Here is a 12,746-nt window from a genome sequence, read left to right as displayed (position 1 = left end):
AGAGCATTGGGGAAAGAATAATTATATCAATATTGCTGAAATTGTGCAAATAAATAAATAGGTACACAGAAAGACACACTTCTATCTCACACCATACATCAACATCAGCTCGTCTAAAACAGGATATAAAAAGATGTACACATTTGACTGACATTAAAATGAGGAATTTCTGTTCATTAAAGATATGATTATGAAAGTAAAAAGGCAAGCTACAGATAGGGAGAAAACACATATAGCTTAATAGGCAACCAAGAGTTCATGTCAATAATATATAAAGAAATACAAATCGTTTAGAAAGAGACATCTCTATGGAAAAGTGGGCAAGAGACCTAAAGAGACACTTCACAAAAGAGAATATCTAAATGGCCAATAAACATATGAAAAGATACTCAACCTTCTTGTAAGCAAGGAATGCATATTAAAGCCACAATATTATACCACTACATACCATCAGAATGGCTAAGATTAAAAAGACTGACAATACTAAGTATTGGAAAAAAATGAAAGACAACTGGTACTCTCAAGTACTTCTTGTGGAAGTGTAAGTTTTTACAGCCACTTATGAAAAGAAAAGAATTTGCTGAATTTTTACTAATGTTGAAGATCCTTATACCCTATGGCCCAGCAGTTCCACTCCTAAGTATAAGCCCAACAAAACAGTTTGTATGCATCAGAGTGTAAACAGAAGAGTGTTTACAGCAACATTAGTTGTAATAGTCCCAAAATGAAAACAACTCAAATGCCCATCTACAATAGAGTAGATGAACTGTGATAATACAATGGAATATCATACAGCAATGAAAGTGAATGTATTACTGTTACATGCATGGATTGAACTCATCAAAATGATGAGTGAAGAAAGACATAGAAATAGACATACTGTATGATTCCATATATACAAAATTCAAAAATAGGTAAAACTAAAGTGTTTGTCAGCAAATATCTGGCTGATAATTTACAAAGAAAACCTAGGAACCAACTCAGGAGAGTGAGGGAGAGAGAAGGAGTCATAATTGCCAAGGAGCACTGGGGGTGGAGGGTGGGGTTCCAGGTTGACAATATTCTCTTTTTTTTACCTGGGTGGTGGTTGGGTAAGTGTCCATGACGTAGTAGTTCATTAACCTGTGCGTTCATGTTTTATACAATTTCTATATACTAATACTATTATGTTACCAATACTGTTAAAAAAATGCTTTTGAAGGGCATAGATAATACATCAGCAATCATTTTCTCCAGCTAGAAAAACATTTTGGTGAAATTTGTCTTTATATAAAGGAGGAATTCTCAACCTTGGCACAACTGACATTCTTTGTTGTGGGAGCTGTCCTGTGCATTGCAGGATGTTTAGCAGCATCCCTGGTCTCTACCCACCAGATGCCAGTAACACCTACTCTTTCCAATGAGACAACAAATTGAGAACCACTGACATAAAGGAATTGACCTTTGCAGGCTTTGCTGGTTGTGCTCTGGTTACATAATTTTTAGAGTAGCTTTCTTTAAGTATCTTTTTTTTGGGGGAGGGGGGCAGTTTTCCATTGCCTTACTTTCAGCATTCTGTTTCATTTTTCTCTGGTAATGTATTTTAAAAACCCTTGGGATGAATTTCTCTTTAATTTGTTCTCTTGATACATGGACCCATGTGAATATAGAGGAGTGGTCAAATTTCTCTTACAATTATTGTGCATTTTATGTTGCAATGTTTAGTAACGTTGCTCAAGTGGAGGTATTTGGAAATGGAATGCAGTTAAAGTATGAATTCAGCTGATACTAAGAGACTCTAATCTCAGTCTTTAATAAACAGACAGATTGTAAAGTAACCTGAGGGATTTACCTGCCACTGATTCTGATGAGGAATCCAGAAACAAGTGAATTGTCTCCCTCCTCCATGCAGCCTGTCTCCCCTCCAGCGTGCGACCACACTCCAGTCCGTCCTCCATACCTTTTCTGACTTCCACGTTAACAAAGGCAGAGCTTGGCAGTCATAACTCAACCAGTCATTTCAATTATAGTTTTCAGTGAGCCACATCAAGAACTAAAAGTAAAGGCTAAAAACCACACTCAGCTGTGGCATTTTTATTGCCTTATTTTAAGTCATTACCAGTAACTGGAATCTGTATACTTCACTGAACTTTCTAAAGGAAACTCCTTTACAGCACATTTAGTATACATTTTTGGGAACATGAGTAACCAATTTTGCAAACTTTGTGCATTTTAATTGGTTGGCAATTTCCAAACACATCTGTGGGACAAACAATGATAAGCCACCTCCTGCCAACAAGATATACAAACAGAATTTCAATGTGACTACACATAGTTCTTGTTTTTTCAGATGAAATCAAGACCCAATCCTCTAATTATTAGAGGACTGATTCTCTGCCTGGTTTGCACCCTCTGGGACCGGCACAAAGCTACTAACAGTCCAAGGTAGGTGAGGCCAATATCGTGGGTCACTGGAAGCACCATGTCTCTTCATGGCCTATTTCTTGCCATTCCACTTCCAGGTCAGTCTGCTCACAGCTCTAGCCACAATCTTTGGGCTACTTGGTCATCCTGGTTACCTTCTATGTGCTGCCAAATCCCGGTCTTAGAATGACTTGGCTCTCTCTATTCATTCAAACCCTGAATTCCTCGTGGCCTTCCTTCTCTTCTGCACACAGCTCAGGACAAGTATGGGAGACCTGTTGCTCAGAGGTGATGGACTCCCGGCTTTGTGTATCTTCGTCTTTTTTCATGGCACTCTTAAAGCTTTTCTCTCTTTCTCAGATCTCCATTTTTTTCACTAATTCATTCCAAAATAGTAATTTAAAGTGTTATAATTGACACTTATAAAGCATACTGTGTGCCAGGAATATTCTAAGTATCTTAATCTTCATAACAACTCTATGGGGTGGATTCTCTTACTATCATCATTTTACAGATAAGGAAACTGAGACACAGATAGTTTAAGTTGCCTAAGGATATATAGCTAAAAATTGATGGAGCCCAAATGTGAATCTTGGAAGTTTAGCTCTAGGCAGCAATTTCTAAGAGCCAGAATCCTGGTGTGGGCTTCCATAGTCACTTGTCCAAATAACTCTCCTTTAAACTACCGCGCTTACTCCTTGTACACTTCTAGAGGCGCTTGTCATGTAGTCTATGCTATTGATACTATCTGTATCCTTCTTTTCTGTGCCCTAATATGTTATGAACCCTTGGAGGGGAAAGACTGAGTCTTCTCACTCTTCGTGTCCCTTCATCAGGAACTTAAAACATGCTGAAAGATGTTTTGGCTACTTACCAAACTTTTTTTTTAATAGCTTTAAAATATTGGCATATTAAAAATTCAGTTTATATTAATGAATATAAATGAATGATTTGCCAGAAGAACATTTTCAGATTCTAACAATGGGATTTGAGAGCTACTCTGTAAGAAGGCATAAACGTGGATTCAAACTAAAGGTTTCAGAGTCATTTAGCTTGGGTTTGAATTTTGCCTCTTCCACGAAATAACTGCACGACTTTGAACAAGTCATCGAACGATTATGGAAATAATCACACTCTTTTCATAGGGTTATTGTCACAAATGAGTACCTCAATTAACTGACAATTTTTAAATTTTATTTATTTATTTTTAAATGATAATTTTCATTAACTGAAAGCACTTGAAACAAAGAAAGAACAGTGTGTTCCTGTAAAAACAAGGGCTCAGAGAAAAATGTGGGTTACTAAATCTTTCTTGACACATTAATTTCTACAACGACAGAGCTGGTTGGAAGCTGCCTGATTATGGCTAGATTAGGTCAACGTGTCTGGACCAGTTATGGTTGTTGAGAGCCAAAAACAATAGAGAACTCGCCACTTAAGCAGCATCATGGTTTCCCGACTATTCCCCAAACCAGAGACTATTATGTTGACTAGTCTTGACCCGGAGCCATTAGGGAGAATAACTAAAACAGGTTTATTTCCTTAGATATGATTTGGGATTTTTCAAAAGTTAAAATTGTCAAGGTATTTTCAAAATCACCACTCTGTAAGAAATAGCTTTTGTCATCCCCTTGCACAAGGAAGAGGTAATCTGTTGACGTGCCTGCAGCCGGCTCTGTGTAACCTCAGGAGCACAGAGTTACACAGCTTGGCTTGTAGTAATTTTTCTCACATTTTACAGCTTTGTAAAATTCATTTATTAACTGTAGTCTGTTCTTCAGCACTTCATACTTGTAAAGTTCTCTAAACGTTTTCGATCTTAAAATATTGGTGAGAGAGGTAGGTAGAAACCTTAAATCATTTTCTCTTATGGCAGGGGTACAACTGAGACTTCATGATGAAAAAAGAATTAGATTTAAGGGTCTCATCTGAGGATAGCAAGCTCCCATGCCGATGAAAGATTTCCAGACACATTTTATCATTTTATTTTAAAGCAGGTTAGATTAATCTGTTTTTAGGTGGAAAGACATAGAATTTAGTGTCCATTTTCAAAGGATTATTGATTAATAAACAGAATTATTTGTTTCTGTTTTCAAAGCTTAAATCAAAGTCTTCTTCTGCACATTAGACAGGTCCCATATGTATGAGAATGACTTGATGGGGTGATGGTGTACAGCTAAACAATAGCAAGAGAGAATGGTCCCGTCTGTTCAGTCATTCTCATAAGAGGAGCCTTTGCAGCAGCTCTGACTTACATAGCGTTGTAGACCTGATGTGCCCAGCACACTGCCTGAAAAAAAGAGAAGGTCAAACTCTTAGAGTCTGGTGAGAAGTACCAAAAGGCAGAAGGCTTTTGCTGGAGAATCTCATAGCAGTGAAAAAACAAACAAACCCAAACCCTAGAGAATAATATTTACTTTCTTGAGAATTCAAGTTGCCCTCTACTCCAAGGGTTGACAAACTTTTTCTGTAAAGGGCCAGATAGTAATCATTTCAGTAAATATTTCTGTAATTAATCAGTAACCAGTAATTAGTAATTCAGTAAATATTTCAGCTTTTGCAAATCATACTGTTCCTGTTGCAACTCCTGCTATACCTCTACTGTTGTAGCACAACGGCAGCCCACCATACACAAAACATGCATGAGTGTTGCTGTGTTCCAGTAAAATTTTATTTATGGATGCTGAAATTTGACTTGCATATAATTTTCATGTGTCCAGAAAATATTATTCTTCTTTTGATTTTTTAAAAAAATTATTTGAAAATATAAAGACCATTCTTAGTTCTAGAGTGATCCCATAACAAGTGGTGGGCCAAATTTGGCCCCCTGGACCATAGTTTGTCAACCCATGCTAAACACTTGCTACTCCACCTGTATCCACAGACCAGCAGCCACTGGCATCACCTGTGAGCCTATTAGAAATTTGGACTCTTTGGCTCCACTGCAAATATTTTATGTCAGAATCAGAATTTTACTAAGATGAATTTTATGCACATTACTGTGGTAAGAACACTTAACATGAGATCTACCCTCTTAACAAATTTTAAATGTGCAGTAGTGTATGGTAATTATAGGTATAAGTTTGTGCAGCAGATACGTAGAATTTAATCATCTTGCATTACTGAAACTTTATACCTGTTGAATAGCAACTTTCTATTTTTCCTTCCCCCCAGCTCCTGGCAACCACCATTCTACTCTCTGTTTCTATGAGTTTGACTATCCTATATACCTCATCTAAGTGGTATCATACAGTATTTGACCTTCTATGACTGGCTATTTCACTTGGCATAATATCCTGAAGCTTCATCTATGTTGTTGCAGATGGCAGGATTTCCTTATTTTTTAAGACCTAATTATATTCCATTGTATGTTTTATACCATGACGGACATTTATATTGTTTCCAAATCTTGTTTATTGTGAATAATACTGTGATGAATATGGGAGTGCAAATATCTCTTCAAGATTCAGATTTCAATTCTTTAGGATAAATACCCAGAAGTGTGATTATGGGATGAAATATTTCTATATTTAATTTTTTGAGGAACCTCTATACTATTTTTCATAGCAGCTGTACCATTTTATCTTATCTTATACCATACACAAAAATCAACTCAAAATGATTGCAAACTTAAACTTAAGACTTTAAACTATAAAACTCCTAGAAGAAAACAGGGAAAAAGATTTATGACATTGGTCTTGGCAGTGACTTCTTGGATATGACACCAAAATCACAGACAACAAAAGCAAAAATGAATAAGTGGGACCACATCAAATGAAAAACTTCTGCACAGCAAAGGAAACAATCAACAGAATGAAAAAAAAAGGCAATCTACAAAATGGAAGGAAATATTATTTGCAAACCACATATCTGATAAGGGGTTAATATGCAAAGTGTATAGGAAACTTCTCCAACTCAATAGCAAAAACCAAAATAACTCAATTAGAAAATGGGCAAAAGACTTGAATAGATATTTCTCTAAAGAAGGCACAAATGGCCAACAGGTATGTGATAAGATGCTCAATATCACTAATCGACAGAGAAATGAAAATCAAAACCATAATGAAATTATCTCCTTATACCTGTTAGGACGACTATTATCAAAAAACAAAAGATACTATGTTGGTAAGGATGTGGAGAAACTGGAACCTTGTACACTGCTGGTGGGACTTTAAAAGGGTGCACCCTAGAGACTTTTAAACATTGGGAGCTTTCCTCAAAATAATTTTACTGGGAATGACAAGCAATTTAAAAGGTGATAAGAATAAAGATCAGCTATTTTCCCAGTCCCTGGATGATTACTCAAAATGTCACAAGAATCAGGTCCTTACCATTTATTTAAAAGCCAATTTCTCACTCATTTTTTCTTTTAATCCACTGATATCTCATCAATTAGGTTGCTAGACACTATATCACCTCCATTGTTCACAGACAGGATAATTAAGAGATGTGACTAATTGCCCCAAACCCGCCCCCGTAATACACAGAAAAGCTCTGTCTTCTGACTTTAAGTTTGTTGCTCCTCAGTTCTGTCTGGTAGCTAAACAGACTTGGGCACAGAGATTATTGTAGGGAAGGAAGGAAAGGAGGAGGGAAATGAGAAGTTAATATTTATCGAGCTCCTGTAGTATGTTAGGCACTATGCTAAGTGCTTTATAAATAATGTTCTTATTTAACCTTCACAACAGATTAATGGAGACTATAAATATTATTCCATCTTAAAGATGAGAAACTGAGTCTCAGATCTCCCAGAGCTGCAAATTTAGTAAATGATATAAGCAGAATTAAAGACTACTCTTTCTAATGCTAAACCTGTTTTTTGCCTGTTTTTGCTCATTCATTGCAAAACATGATTCATTTGGCAAGACTGTCACTAAACCTGGTTTAATCCAGTAAAGTAGGTTTGTACGTGGAAAAGGTAGAGGTTATAGGTAATTTTAACACATCAGTCAATGGAGTGTGATGCTGTCTCCCTGATTAGACACATATAAATATCTGCTGCTAGAAAGGATTGTTGCCAAGGAGTAATGTGTAAAATGATTGTTGCTTGTAAAATGCCATCCTCTTTCCTACGCAGGGGCTGGCATAATTTAGTTAGCTTTTTTTAGCCTTCCATGAGAAATAACAGGAAAAGTTGCATTACCCAGCAAAGACAAAAGGCACCAGAGGATTCATGATGTCTGTAAATATAAAACAAGCCAATATTACTCACTGCTGCCTCCACCAAATGGAACCTAAGAATAAATAAGGCAACTGATTCTCCAGGAAGGAGACCGCAGATCTTGTTGTGAACACAAGGGGAAAACAGACATACTTCTGCTTCCCCTCTCGTGCCCTCTGTGTGGGTTACTCTGGTCTCCTGGTTTATTCCATCCCCCTCTTGGGCCCCATCTCCTATGTGGCTATTTATCTTCTCTGAAGAATGCCTGAAATTTTCTCAGACGAAAAATGGTTAAGTGGAAGGAATTATTTTCTCATCTTTCTTCGTTACCTACTTCTACACAGGTACAACTAGACATTTGAAGTTGATCTGCCAATCTCCCCCTCCTGCCCCTTACTTGGCATCTCCCCTGTACCCCCCCAACTCCATCCATGAACAGAAACCATGTTTGGTGTTTGTGTTATCAGTATAGGCATCATTTTTAGAATAACAACAATAACAGCTACCATTATTAAGTGTCCACAGTATGAAGGTGCTATGTAATTTTCAAAAAAAGCAGAGATGTTAACTAAATTGACCAAAGTCATGTTAGCAAGCACCAGTAGTGTTGGGTTTGAACCAAGCCCTGGCTGTGCCCACCCCCCAAGGACTGACTGACCCTTTTCTCTCTGCCACACATCTCCTGTGATCCTAGCTACCAACGATGGAACACTAGCCGGGGGCCAGGCACTATAAAGGTTTCAGATGCCAGCTAGGACACAGCACCCAAAAGAAAGGACTGGACGATCTTCCAAATCTGGAACAGAGCAGGTATTACTTCTCTTCCCATTTATAGAAGTCAAAGAATTTACCCAGAGTCACAAAATTAATAAATGTCAGAATTAGGGTTATAACTTGCATCTTTTGATATCTGGTACAAACCTATTTTTACTATGTTGTATAGTCCCTCACAGGCAGCCCAGGGACAACAGGAAGTTTGACAAGCTGGGAAAGCCTCCTTGCCATTGGTCTAATCTAAATAAAGCCAGTAACAACAGAACAGATTAGATCTGCCCCAGTCCTATCACTCAATAGTCCTATCACAGTCCTTGTTGATGGAATTCTGATGCCCTGTTGTGCTGCCAGACAGATGGATTTACCAGCTCCCCCATGGTTTTCCTATACTACTGGCCTAGGAAAGTGAGGAAAGAGAAGTCAAATCACTTTGGATTTTCCCTCTTTCTGTTATCAGCCATCTGGTCTTTCATCATCTAAAACGACTCCCTTGCAAATACCCTCAATCTTGAACTCTTCTCTCTCAGCCATATTGGCACAGCCTGCCCTGGATGAGCCACCTTCAAGTGTGCCCTGAACAGTGAATCATGGTGAAGAGCAGCCTCAAGCTGGGGTTAATTCTTTCCCTTTAGGTCATGACTGCACACTTGTGCTGCCTGCTACCTGCCTGCTACACTGCTCTGCCAGTAACTGCTTTTCTACTCTCCTGGATGACTGCTGCATGGGCTTGAATGTGGTGAGGATTGACTGATTCATTCATTCATTCATTTAGTTAGTTAGCTATTAGCCAACATCATACTTTAGAGAAAAAAAGGAAATCATTTTATATTTAGGTCTTTATAGATTTTGAGAAAATAATTCTCAGGCCAAATCTGAAATGATAATTAATATTGCTGCTATATATTAAAATTTTGGATTCTATACAATTTTTTTAAAAAACATGGACATAATGGAGGAATTGGTAAATTTAATATAATTTATTTTAAAGTTATACTTTTTTATTTACTTTATGTAATATATGATTTTAAATATGTGTTTAACTAAATTAAATAATTTAAATAGACAAATTGGCCAAAAACATTTTTTGAGGGGAGTGGTTATTCTAACTGGAAAAACAGAAGTACCATCTTTTATTTAGAGTTGAGTTTTATCTGGGTTGCTTCACAGTCAGGCACCTTCTCCTACCTTCTCAGACTGCCCCTGGGCCCCACCTCCCTATTCCTCTGCTTTAGTTTTCTCTGTTGCATTTGTCATCATCAGACATTTTGTCCAGTTATGCGTATACTTGATTATTGATCTCTTTTGTTATGTTCACTGCTGTTTCCTATAGCCTAGATCAGTGACCATAATGTAGTAGGCATTCAATATATATTTGGTGCATGAATTAATCTTAGTTAATGGTACCACCATAGCCCTGCCTGATCAAGTTAGGAGCTTCGGAAACCGTCTTGAAGTAAGTCACCCTTTTCTTCAGCTCCAGGCCCAATCCATCACCAAGTTAAGTTGGTGCCACCTACTTAACTCATCTCAAAGACTTCTACGTTTCTCCAACTCCAGTGCCACCTTAATCCAAACCACTGCCATCTCTTGCCTGGGCTATAATAGTGTCCTATTTTTTCTCCTTGACTCCACTCTTGTCCTCCCTAAAACCCATTTTCCACATAATAGCCAGAGAAGCTTTCCAAAATAACATGTACATCAGATCATATCATGCCTCTATTTAAAATCCTTTAATGGTTTTCTTTGCTCTCAGAATAAAGCTCAGAGTCCTCATCAGGGCCTCTGAGCTCCTGTGCCGTATATCCTGCCTACCTCTCTGTCTCACCAACCTTTTCCCACCCACTCATGGTGCTCCAGCCATACTGGCCTCATTCTGTTCATAGAATACAGCAGATCCTATCCCACTTCTAGGCCATTGGTCTAGCTGTTGCCTCTACCTGGAATGCTTTGCTTCCAGCTCCCTGTACGGCTGGCACATTTGTATCCTTCAGGACTCAGTTCAATGACCACCACATCCAAGGGGTCTTCCCTTCCCACCCTATTCAAAGTAGGTATGAGATTTCACCATCCAGTTTATTTCCTTCAGACCTCTCATCAGAATCTATAATTGTCTGATTTAATTGATTACCTGTTTTATTATTAATATCTATCTTACCCCTAGAATAGTGGCTGGGCAACGTTTTTTTTGTAAGGACCAGATGGTAAATATTTCAGCTTTGCAGGCCAGCCTCTGTCAGAACTGCTAAACTCTGCCATTGTTTCCTAAAAGTAGCCATAGACAATATGTAAACAAAGAGGTGTGGCTGTGTTCCAATAAAACTTTATTCATGGACAGTGAAATTTGAATTTGATATAGATTTCACATCACATAATATTATTCTTTTTTTGTTTCTTCAAGTACTTAGAAATGGAAAAACCATTCTTAGTTCTTGGGAGACACAAAAACAGGAGGCAAGCCAAATTTGGCCTGTGAGCTATAGCTTTCTGAGCCTTGACCCATAATATTAAGTATCAGGAAGGTAGAGACCCTGTTTGTTTTGTTTCATGCTATGTCTTCAGACCTAGACATTGCCTAACGCATAGTAGCAGCTCAGAAAAATATTTGCTAAAAGAACAAATGGATTAATTAAAGAAGTGAGTGATTTCAAATGAAAGAAACCCTATACAATTTAGCTAAACCGAAGGTCAGCTTCATGGGCAAGAGACCTGGGCAGTCACAGAGCGCTATACAGTCAGAAGGACCCTATGCATACTTTAATGTCCTGCTGTCCCTGTCTTGAAATGCATAACACTTATTGAACAAGTTTTCATTTTGCACTGGGTCCCACAGATTATGCGGCCAGTCTTAAACTTATACTTGTATAATAATAACCGGGTGAATAGCACTAATATCCCCAACCGCATGACAGCTGGAATGGGAACCCTTGGTGTGCTGCTGGTATAGGGTAGAATCCATTTCCAAAAAATGACTCTGTCAAGAACTAGGCAGGAGACTCAATTTCCAAGCCCATGGTGGAGGGTGTAGGTGGATCCTGGCTTAGGGGATAGAGGAAGTATGTCTGGACTTAGGTGTATAGGACTTTGGCAGGGGGAGGCAGTTGGAGGCCTTACCTGAGTGCCTAACTTAGTTCTACGCCTCCTCAGACTGAGATAACGTAGGATATAAGATGTTATAATACATATTTACTCCTAGGCTTTCCTTTTCATATAGGTCTCCTGCTTCTGCTATGAATGATCCCAGAATGAGAGCTATTGTGCCTACCTCATGGGGTTATTGTGAGGCTCATTGAGATGATAGTAAAATAATAGCTATATAAGGCAATAATTGTAAAGCTATGGTATGCTACCACTTTAGGACACTAATGTACTTTGCTAAGCATTTTGCATGCACTCTGTCACTTAATACAAATATTCACAGCAACAAAAGGGCAGGTCCAATTACACTTCCATATTCCCATTAACAAATATGAAGTTCAGAGAGGTTAGGTAACTTAATCTAGGTAACATAGCTAGAAGTGGTAGACCTCAAACACAAGCTTGTGTCTCTGATTCCAAATCTGTGTCCATGATAGGAATATCAATGATAAATCTTGATGCTAGTATGTAGAAGGTCTTACTGCTACTGCTGGGAGGGGGCAGACATGCCACTTTTCTGCTAATCACCCTATGGAAAGAATAATAAAGCATAGACTGAACAATCAGCAAGAGCTTCTGGAAGAAAGGCGTCATTAATGCCGTTATAGGGGATAAAGGTAGGCTCCCCCAGGAAAAGTTCGCATAAATAGCTCTGGAGCAACTAAGAATGAGGAAAAGAATGCCATTCAATTAACTCCTAATTTGCTGTTGCCCTTTCTCCTCAACTCAGTCTTCTCCAGAATTTGCCAAGGGATCAGGCTGCTTGAAGGCTGCTTAAGAACTAATTACAATGAATTCTACATGAGTGTGTAGACAGTCTGTCTTTTCCTTGAAGAACCTGGAGTTATTGCCAGCCAAATAGCCCCAGGCAAAGTTGGCTTCTTTTAATAAAGGTTTTTCAGTCTCCCTTTAATCTTTACCAAGAAAAGCACAATATGTCAAGGAGTAAGGTATCTTTATGACTTCTCTCTAAGTCAAGTTATCAAACCCCTTAGAAGTCCAGGAACAGGACAGAGGCTTGATTCTACAAGGGAGAATTGTGTTGTCTCTTCTATACCTTCGAACAAATTTTCTAGGACATCTGGGAAAACTTCCCTTAGCTCAGTGCTCCACTGTCAGAACCCGAAGTGCAGACTTATTCTTTCTTAAACCCTCTCCCCATCCAATCCGGTTACCACAGGTTGCCACTTTCTCTGGCCAGCCTTGCGCTGGCTAATTCCCATTCCTCATCCTTTCCTCTTAGTGTCCTCTTCTACCTTTTTTTCCCCAAAGT

The sequence above is a fragment of the Propithecus coquereli genome, unplaced genomic scaffold (assembly GCF_000956105.1).
Source record: "Propithecus coquereli isolate 6110/MARCELLA unplaced genomic scaffold, Pcoq_1.0 Scaffold6, whole genome shotgun sequence".
NCBI lineage: Eukaryota > Metazoa > Chordata > Mammalia > Primates > Indriidae > Propithecus > Propithecus coquereli.
This window is presented reverse-complemented; position numbering follows the sequence as displayed.